This window comes from Megalobrama amblycephala, linkage group LG12 (genome assembly GCF_018812025.1).
Source record: "Megalobrama amblycephala isolate DHTTF-2021 linkage group LG12, ASM1881202v1, whole genome shotgun sequence".
Taxonomy (NCBI): Eukaryota; Metazoa; Chordata; class Actinopteri; order Cypriniformes; family Xenocyprididae; genus Megalobrama; species Megalobrama amblycephala.
The window spans coordinates 12,877,922-12,888,607 of NC_063055.1; the positions used below are offsets into that span (position 1 = coordinate 12,877,922).

The window sequence follows — 10,686 nt, forward strand, 5'->3', positions numbered from 1 at the left end:
TTTTTTTTGTTTTTCTTTGTTTTACAATGGCATTTGTATGTGTTTTTCCTTTATTTTTGAACTAGTAGATAGAAATAGTAGAAACACTATTCTTAATACAAGGTCTCTTTCAATCATACCTAAAGAAATTGTGTCATTGGCCTGTGGCTTTTGGGGTTTTCTTTGCCAAAGTAGGCCATTCATTTTGTGTCATTTCACATGTATGTTCATACTAGTTCTTTAGAATTATGGTTGGAAAGCATAACCTGATGAGCTTGGATGGGAATTTCTAACATGACATCCTTACAAAAGTTATGTGTCATATGTGTTAAATCTCATTTTGTCTGTTCATAATTAGTAATGAAAAGGGGGGGGGGGGGTACAGTCACAAATGAAAGGTACATGCAGTTTTTTTTTTTTTTTTTTTTTTTTTTTTAAGGTTGTGTTTGCCACTATGACAATGGACGACTTCTGATATGAATCATCTACCAGAAGCATTACCATTTGCAGTTAGGATGTTTTTAAAACAATTAAAAAAAAAAAACATTTTCAGTAAAATGCGAGGCAAAAGAAATAATCTGAAACACGATAACATGATGTATCATTGAGACGTCTATTTGATGTGCATGCTTTAATATCTGAAAGATATATATTTTTAGAGCATTTGCTCATCTGTAGTCAAAGCCATTTCCTGTCAGATGTTAAATAGACTTTCGGAAGATGTCTTTAAGATGTTTATGATTTAGAAACGGTTTTTAAAAAGATGTTTTATCAGGTGATTACACACAACAGGTGCTTTCCAAATAACCAACCAGATGCTCATGTACCAACTGGATTAGGCTAAATACAGTATATTTGATTTTCTTCCTGGTTTTACGGTTCACTCCGGCATTTACGTTTTTTGAGACTAGTAGATGTCTCGATACAAGGTAACCGTCAGTCATATCAAAGAAATGGTCTCATTGGCCTGTGGCTTTTTGGGTTTATGTTGCTAAAGCAGGCCATTCATTTCATTTCATTTCACGTGCATGTTCATACTAGATCACTACAATTATGGTTGGAAAGAATGACCTGATAAACTTACGGGAATGGGAATTTCTAACATGACATCCTTAAAGTTATTTTAATGTCATATAGTGTGTATTTCCAATGAAAAGGAGGGAAACAGACACAAATTAAAGGTACACTTTTTTTGTGTGTGTGTTTCCTGTGAAGACAGTGTTCTCCTCTATCATCTACCAGAAGCAATAGTTCTTGGTTACCATTGCAGTTGTAAAATAATTAAATAAATAAAATCCTAGAAATAGGACTTTTTTTTTTTTTTTTTTTTTTTTTTGGAAAAGTTTTCAGATTTGGGAAGTAAAGGATTAACCTGAAAATTGATAGCACGCCTATACCGTGTCTCAAATCAAAGTCCTGTCAGATGTTAAATAGACAATTAGAAAATATCTTTAAGATATTTATGGTTTATAAAAATCCAGCTAAAACCAGCCTAAACTGGTCAGGCTGGTTTTAGCTGGTCTCCCACCTGGTCATAGCTGGTTTTAGACGGGTTTTGACTTTTGACCAGCTTAAACCAGCTGAACACCTGCTAACCCAGGCTGGGCGACCATCTTAAACCAGCTAAGACCAGTCAACCAGCTTAGGCTGGTTTTAGCTGGATTTTTCAGCAGGGGAAACTGCTTTTTTAAAAAGTATGTTTATTATATGATTGTACACAACAGAATGAAGCGTTCTTTTAAAATTTATCTTGGAGACATTAGTGTGCTATCTGGGAATAGTTTTCACTATCGCATCATGTCGGCCCCCATTAGGCGACCCGCCCCATGTAAAATAAGCATTTGTGGGTTGTGTTTTTCCTTTCACCGCTCTGGTTTTTAAAGTAGTTTACATGTAAACGTGTATAATAGTTTCGGCGTGCCTTGTTGCTGTTTCAGTAGTGTTTTAAGTTAAAACTATTGTATACTTTCAGTGTTTCACGTTTTTTAAAATAAAAATGGCGTTCTGTTCGAACGTCCCGCGGATGACTGGATGTTACGTTCTCTAGTGATATTCGCTTGTTTAATGTGTAAAATTTCTTGATTAAGAAAAAGTACACATTTTTGACAATGTCTGCTATGTTTTTCCATCCACAACCACCAGAGTGCGCCCAAGTGTAGTTTAAAATTTTTGAGCATAAAAAAAAACCTTCCTGTTCTCTCCCCGAGCGCTAATTGTTTTTCGTTATTGTGCAAAGTTTTCAGTAGGAAGGAAACCGAGAAAGACAGAGGATTCTAGAGACTGGATGCAAAAAAGGTGCTAACCATTTTTGCAGAGACAACGAAATGCTGACGTTCTTACCCCGTTATGTCTCCGTGTGTGCAGGAAGTGGGTACAGCCGAAAAGAGAAGCTGCCACGGTAGCGTGCATCACCAACCACAGAGCACAGAGTCAACTCTTCACCCCTCAGTTTCTCTTTGCAGAGGGGGAAGTGGGAGTTTGCTGAGGCTGACCTGCTGATAAACACTGCCAGGCCTTGAACTATGCTGGATTTTTCTTCGCAGAAATGGATGGATAGATGAGAAACTTGTGCCGTGCAGTAGATTTGCTAGGTGTGTTTTTAGCAGCAGCTGTCCTTGAGGTTTGAAGTTCTGTATCTTTAGCAGTGTTCTTTACAAGAACTCTCGGTTTGTATCAGGCACAAGTAGATGTAGCTGATTTGTAGTTCACGACCCTGCTGTCACATCAGTTTTATCTATGTTCTCCTACACACTTTGTTACACAATTTTTTCATGTTGTAAGGCCCTATTTTAAAAATAAAAGTCACTTCCCAGTAGACAGACATACTTGATAAACTCAAGAGTTGATTGATTGAAAAAGTTATAAACCTGGTTAAAACATTCTCCCTTTGAGATAAAATGCTCTGTGCCCTTGTGACCTGACAAAAAGGTAAATCTGTTTTTGTATCTCATGTTCACCTTCGTAGAAGATCCTTATCTGACACTGTGGGAAGCTGTGTGAGAAGGGAAGTGTTTGCATACCGTTGATCATCAACACTGCTTGAAATTTGCTCTAGTGATACGGACAGGGCAGGACAAGAGCCAAGCGCTCATTTTCAAGATGGAGTTCAGAATCAGATGAGGTCAGTTTCAGAACTAATAATTGTAATAAGGCCAGACTTGTTACAGTTGGAGGGATAGGAAGGCGAGGGAACATTTTGCCACTCCTATCTCTTGCTCTCTTTTCTACTTTCTTCCCGTCTCTCTCTTTTCTGTTGCCATGGTGGCAGGGGTGCGTGACAGTCATGTGAAAACGAAGCAGATTGGATTAAAATACTTGGTGTGATCAGGGGTCGTGTATACTGCACACGTACTAAACGCACCATGAACTGATTATGTACACACACACACACTATTCTCTGAGCGGGCTGCAAGGAAAGTTAGTGAAATGTGTGAACAAGTGACACACTTACTGGAATTGTTTTGCTGAGGAATGGAAAATGAAAGAGATGAATTACAAAAGGAAAGACAACCTAGTATCGAGAAAAGAAAATTATAGTAGATTGTTCTGTATACTTAATGTTATTATGAGGAATACGTCCTATTGTGTGAACAGAATCTTCTACAGAAATGTACCATGTTATCTGCACTTTCTGCCAAAATACCATTCTAGTTATTAGTTACTTACTACTTACTAAGAATTTTGGCTGGTTAGATTTAATATTTTAATATCTTTTTTAAAATATATATTTTTTTAACTTAAAATTAATATATTATAGGATTAGTTCACTTTCAAATGAAAATTAGCCCAAGCTTTACTCACCCTCAAGCCATCCTAGGTGTAGTCCTATGTGACTTTCTTCTTTCTGATGAACACAATCGGATATATTAATAAATATCCTGACGCTTCCGAGCTTTATAATGGCAGTGAGCGAGGATCAACAAGTATGAGCTTAAGAAAGTGTATCCATTCACATCCATCCATCGTAAACATACTCCACATGGCTCTGGGGGGTTAATAAAGCCCTCTGAAACGAAGTGATGCATTTGTGTAAAAAAAAAATCCATTTAACAAGTTATGAAGTAAAAAGTCCTACGCCTTACCCATTCAAATTACGGAAAAAGTGTAACTGACACGACAGCAGTTCAGTTTTTTTTCCTAATTTGAATACGGAAGGTGGTCTGGTGGAAGCTAGATATTTTACTTCATAACTTGTTAAATATGGATTTTTTTTTTACACAAACGCTTCACTTCAGAAGGCCTTTACTAACCACCCGGAGCCGTGTGGAGTATGTTTATGATGGATGGATGTGAATGGAGACACTTTCTTAAGCTCATACTTGTTGATCCTCGCTCACTGCCATTATAAAGCGTCAGGATATTTATTAATATATCTCTGATTGTGTTCATAATTTTCATTTGAAAGTGAACTAATCCTTTAATTTATTACTCAACATGTAATGCATCCTACGTGCTTGTTGCTATTACTTTTCTACCAATCATTGCCTGGCAAGTGATAAAATGGACAAAAATCTTTGTGACTTGTTTTGAAGGAGAGTTCAAGGCTCTTTTGACTTTGGCCAGTGCGCAACACCTTAGAAAAAAACAACATTGTGGCAATGGCGAGGGTTTTTTGTTGGATATCATTCTCTCTTTTTTTCTGTGATGATAGTGGCATGTAATACTAAGTTGCATAATATTATTGTATTTACTATGATATTTGGTGTACAATATGGTGGAAAAGTTTTGTAAAGGGTCAAGTTTATTTTATTGAATTGATAAAGGTTGATAAATTACATCTAATATCTCATTGACATGAGAATTGTTTGTCAAGCCATTCTCATTTGTTATAGTGACACTTTAGCCATCATAAATCACACAGCGTCTGTATAATGCCGTTCTCACACACAATGACTTGGTTTGTAACCATATTGTACTTATGGTTTCCATACTTCTCACAAAATACCTAGAATCTCAAGGCTTCCTCTTTCTCCTGCTCGTTGTTCAAATTGACACTGTGATTTCACCTTTCTCCATCAGCTCTCCTGCTGTCTTGTCTCTCCTCCTGTTTCTCCTCTCTCACGCTCCCTCGATTCGCACCGCAGAGCCCGAGCAGCTGTACTCCAGTCTACCGGGGTCGTAAAAACCAGGGCCGAAAGAGGAAGTTCTGAGGGAGCTTGTGAGTTATTGCCCCCCAACGTACACATGGGGGCCTGGGAACTGCCCTCCACCCTCACCAAGCCTGAAACAAGACTGACGGCTGAAGCTTGATGCCCCTTCACCCTGTGTGTACACAATCTCCATTACACACACTAAAGGGAGTGACCCTAAACCTTGTATGTACAGCTCATCAGCAATATGGGAACGTATGTGTCACTGTAATTGGGTTAGATCTGTAAGGCTACTTCATCTGTCTGATTAACTAGGCTTTTAAGAACGTTCAGTTCACAGTGTGTTTGCATAATGTTATCAGAGAAAAACATTTTATCCTGCATTTTTAAACTATTTTTTAAAGTAAATTGTTCTGATATAGTAAGGCACTTACAGTAGAAGTAAACTGGTCCTGCACTTTGAAGGTTTAAAAGCAAAGAAGCTTGTATTACATTAATTCGTTCTTTAAATTGTTTTATTCGAGCTGTTAAGGTAGTTGTGTAAATCATTTTTGTGTGTGTTGGGACTACTTTTCTAGGTAGAGAATTCATCATCAATTTGTTTGGTTTTTCTTACATTGCACCTTGTCTATATCATTCAAACATTACAGGAAGTTGTGATATTGGATATTGCTATGGTAACTCTAATGCTAACACATTAAGGCTTGGTTTCACCGGTTTAGGCCTTAGTTCACATTTAAAGGGTTAGTTCACCCCAAAATGAAAATTCTGTCATTCTTACCCTCATGCCGTTCCACACCCGAAAGACCTTCGTTAATCTTCGGAACGCAAATTAAGATATTTTAGTTCAAATCCGATAGCTCCGTGAGGCCTCCATAGGGAGCAATGACACTTCCTCTCTCAAGATCCATAAAGGTACTAAAAACATATTTAAATCAGTTCATGTGAGTACAGTGGCTCAATATTAATATTATAAAGCGACGAGAATATTTTTGGTGCTCCAAAAAAAAACAAAATAACGACTTATTTAGTGATGGCCGATTTCAAAACACTAGCGCTTCAGGAAGATTCGGAGCACAATGAATCAGTGTATCGATTCATGATTCAGATCGCGTGTCAAAATGCCAACGGCTGACATCACCTGACTTTGGCGCTCCGAACAGCAGATTTGCTACACTGATTCATTTATGCTCCAATGCTTCATGAAGCCGTGTTTTGAAATCGGCCATCACTAAATAAGTCGTTATTTTGTTTTTTTGGCGCACCAAAAATATTCTCGTCGCTTTATAATATTAATATTGAACCACTGTGCTCACATGAACTGATTTAAATATGTCTTTAGTACCTTTATGGATCTTGAGAGAGGAAGTGTCCATTGCTCAACTATTGTCCATTGTTCAACTAAAATATCTTAATTTGTGTTCCGAAGATCAACGAAGGTCTTACGGGTGTGGAACGGCATCAGGGTAATAAATGACAGAATTTTCATTTTTGGGTGAACTAACCCTTTAAGTAGCTTTTATAAACGTGTCTTAGAAAAAAACATTACTGATGTGCATCTTCAGACAAAACAATGGCACTGACATATTTGGAGATATTCCAGTGCACATTGTTTTCAGTTAAAACAGCTCAAACATGTATTTTAGTCATTTTTAGGTTAAATTATTAATAGTTTAATATGCTGAGACTACTAAGCCATCTGTTAACATGCAGCTTAATATGCAGAGATCTTAATATGCCATCTGTTTTTTTTTTTTGTCTGACCTGAAACAATCCTGCAGAAAAAAACTTTTAAAAAAAATTTGGCTTAAAGCTGGTCTAAGCTGGTCTTCCAGTCTGTCCAAGCTGGTGTTTAGCTGGGGGCAAGCTAAAAAGTGCCCCAAACCCCTCTAAAACCAGCCAACATACCAGCCTAACCAGACTGGGAGACCAACAAAGACCAGAAAACCAGCTTCGGTTGGTTTATTTCAACAGGGAATAACTGTCGGTTCATGAAACCTGTCTGAAAACAGTTATTTTTGCAATTCTGTTTGGAACCTCAAGAGGCATTCTTTTAAAATTGTGTATTTTATTTATTTATTAAATGCAATAGGTAATTTTACCACAGATGCTGACGATAACCTGAAATGTTCCGTTAATAATAACCTCGCCAATATGCCTGGAAATACAGTCTGTTCTGTTAAAAAAACTTACTATGTGTCAAGCTGGTGACTGCAGATGGCGGTATTAATAGTGTCCTATCTAGATTAGCTACGCTGTTGTGGGAGTCTGTGTTATAGTCGGAGGTGTGAATACCAGTCATGCCTGGCATCAAGCTGGATTTATGACACAATTAACCCTTAGCAGGAAAAACACCAGGCTCACTCTACACTTTCCCCAATGTCGTGCACTTACATGAATGCGTACACGTGTGTGTGTGTGTATACTGCCTGTAATACACAAATCTGTGTATATTTTGAATTTTTTTTAGCATTACCTTTACTGCTATTTTAATTTATCTATTTGTCTCTCTCACTCTCTCTTATTCCCTTTGGACTGTGTGAAAGGCTACCGACCATAGAGAATTACTTTGACCTCAGTGCACTTTTAAGCCAGTGGGACCAGCCTCAGAAAATCAAAGGGCGGCTTATTCAGCATGAACTCTAAAACGATTTGCCATACCCTACGACTGTAACCCACATACGCACACTCGTAATGGATCATCACAAGGGTTCTTACATTATACCCTAATCAATTACAGTTGTGTCATACTTTTTTCCTCATAGGTTCATCTGTAAGATGTTTACCTTTAAAAAAAAAAAAAGATTTAGTACTTTTTATTTAGTAAAAAGCTTTATAACAGATATATGCATATATTCCACAAAACAAAATAATAACTTTACAAAACGTGTCCTGTTCTTAATATGGTGTGTTGCTTCCTCAGGGATCACACAATATGTTATTATTACTATTATTATTATTAATTAACTTATTTGTATTCTTATCATAGGTTGGTTTATTTATTTTGTCTTGTGGACTTTAATATATCAAATAGCTTAAAGGGTTAGTTCACCCAAAAATGAAAATTCTGTCATTAATTACTCACCCTCATGTCGTTCCACACCCGTAAGACTTTCGTTCATCTTCAGAACACAAATTAAGATATTTTTGATAAAATCCGATGGCTCAGTGAGGCCTCCATTGCCAGCAAGATAATTAACACTTTCAAATGTCCAGAAAGCTACTAAAGACATATTTAAAACAGTTCATGTGACTACAGTGGTTCAACCTTGATGTTATGAAGTGACGAGAATACTTTTTGTGCGGCAAAAAAACAAAATAACAACTTTATTCAACAATATTTAGTGCTGGACGATTTCAAAACACTGCTTCATGAAGTGATTGTTTCGAATCAGTGGTTCGGAGTGTGTATCAAACTGCCAAAGTCACGTGATTTCAGTAAATGAGGCTTCGTTACGTTATAAACGTTTCGAGATTTCAATGGTTCACGTGACTTTGGCAGTTTGATACACACTTCGAACCACTGATTCGAAGCAAAAGATTAATAAAGCTTCGAAGCTTCATTAGCAGTGTTTTGAAATCGCCCACCACTAGATATTGTTGAATAAAGTCGTTATTTAGTTTTTTTGGCGCACAAAAAGTATTCACTGTAGTCACATGAACTGTTTTAAATCTTTCTTTAGTAGGGCATTTGAAAGTGTTATTTTGCTGTCAATGGAGGCCTCACTGAGCCATTGGATGCCATTTTTGGGTGAACTAACCCTTTAAAAATGTAACATATATGCACACACTATTTTTATTAACTCTTTATAATAAAAATGATAAACGTCTTACAATCTTACAGATTCTGCAAGGGTTATGTAAACATATGAACTGTATGTGTCCACATGCAGACTTTGACCTTGATGTCACTAATGGTCTAAGGCTGAAATGGTATGGCCTTCGTTCATCATGTCTGTAGGTCAACGCTCATAAACATGAGCGCTCTCCTTTTCCCACAGTGCTGTATAAATAGCCCTCTCACCGTGTAATGGCTGAGCAGACATCACACTCGCAACAGCAAATTCCGCCCACCTGCTCCGGCCAAGACCCAAGGTCCGCTTACAGGACACGGACAAAATTCTCCCCCTTAGGAACCTCACGGCTTTAACTGTCAGCTCTCTCCTTACTGCTTCTTCCAGTAACCTCTCTACTGTCTTGGCCCCTCTGAGGACAAGTTTTCATGTCAGGCTGTGTCAGAGGGGGCCGCAAGCTGACCCAGAGCCCTGACCACCGTGGAACGTTGAGAAGTAGTGTGGTGCTGCGGTGATCCAAACACTTGCGCAAAGTGAACATGAGTCTTGAGAACTTGGCTTTTGTCCATGCTAAGACCATGGCTGTTTTAGTTTGAAGATGCCGTGCAAAATCTCACTGCCTCTTTTGTGCCATAATTATTGCCGTATTACATTTCTCGTAAATGTTAAAGATTCATCAGTCATTTACCACATAAAAAGAAGCTCAATGCACATTATCACGGACATCAAACAGAAATCTAACTTGTAAAACAAACACATAAAACACATTTTACAGTATCTGTGGTTAAAAAAAAAAAAAATTTGCTTTATGTGGTTACACCTAAATTACCTATTTTTTTAAGCCAAAATACTATTTATAATGATTAAATTAACTTGACTTTGTTTTATTACATCTAACTCATTTTTAAGGGACAGATCAAGTAGAAAAAGACCTAAGGTATAATTAAACAAAAAATTTGACCCATTTTTACTGTGAAATGCAAGTCTGTGTTTTGCTGTTTCAGTGAATCAGTCTCCTTCGGATTTTGGGTCTTTTAACTTTTAGCATATGTTGCCAAACTGTACAGACACTCCATTGTGTTCAGAATCAGACACACCTTACATTCAAAAGAGCACAGTTTTCCAGCTTCATGTGTGTCATATTCATAACGCTGATGCAAATTACAGGCCCACTGCATGTCACATGGCTCATCACATCACAACAACATGAAAACTCTTTCTATTTAATTCCCATTCAGGAGAAAAGATGGGCCTTTTTTTTGTGTGAATCTCTTTTGTGTGTAAAAAGTCATGTGATGACCTAATGTGATGATGCATGGGTATCTCATAGGCTAAATAAACGTATTTAGGACATGATTAGCAGAAATCAGTAAACAAAACATGTTAAACTAATCCATGCGTTGTCTTTTCCCAGGCCTCACCTGCTGTCATCTAACTGGCTCTTTCCCAAAGGTTTGAAAAAGCTTTCTGTAATGACACTAGGAAGTAAACATATTATGGAGATCCATAAGTATAGGGAGGAGTTGCACACACAAAAAATCCCTTAATCGTTTTTACGTAACATATTTGGAATTGCTAGAGCAGATCTTAAGCCTATATGTGATCAACACTCTCTCATCTTACAGCCACTGCTACAGTTTTTGCAGCGCCATCTGGTTCAAATGATGTTGAAGTGTATAAGAAGGTCACAGATAATCTACCACTAAATATACCCCTCACTTCCTGTGCCCTCTCTTCCATTTCATTTTAATAGAGCAAGAGATAGGTGATGCTTCCGCTGGATTTGCCATCTATCTATCTATCTATCTATCTATCTATCTATC

At 37.4% G+C, this 10,686-nt stretch overlaps 1 long non-coding RNA gene across 1 annotated transcript; it reads left to right on the top strand.

The window, feature by feature from the left end:
- Positions 1-2,227: 2,227 nt before the first annotated feature.
- LOC125279328 lies at positions 2,228-5,866 on the top strand. Its single transcript, XR_007187373.1, has 3 exons — positions 2,228-2,570; positions 2,945-3,100; positions 4,999-5,866. It is a non-coding gene; the product is annotated as an uncharacterized LOC125279328 (long non-coding RNA).
- Positions 5,867-10,686: the final 4,820 nt, after the last annotated feature.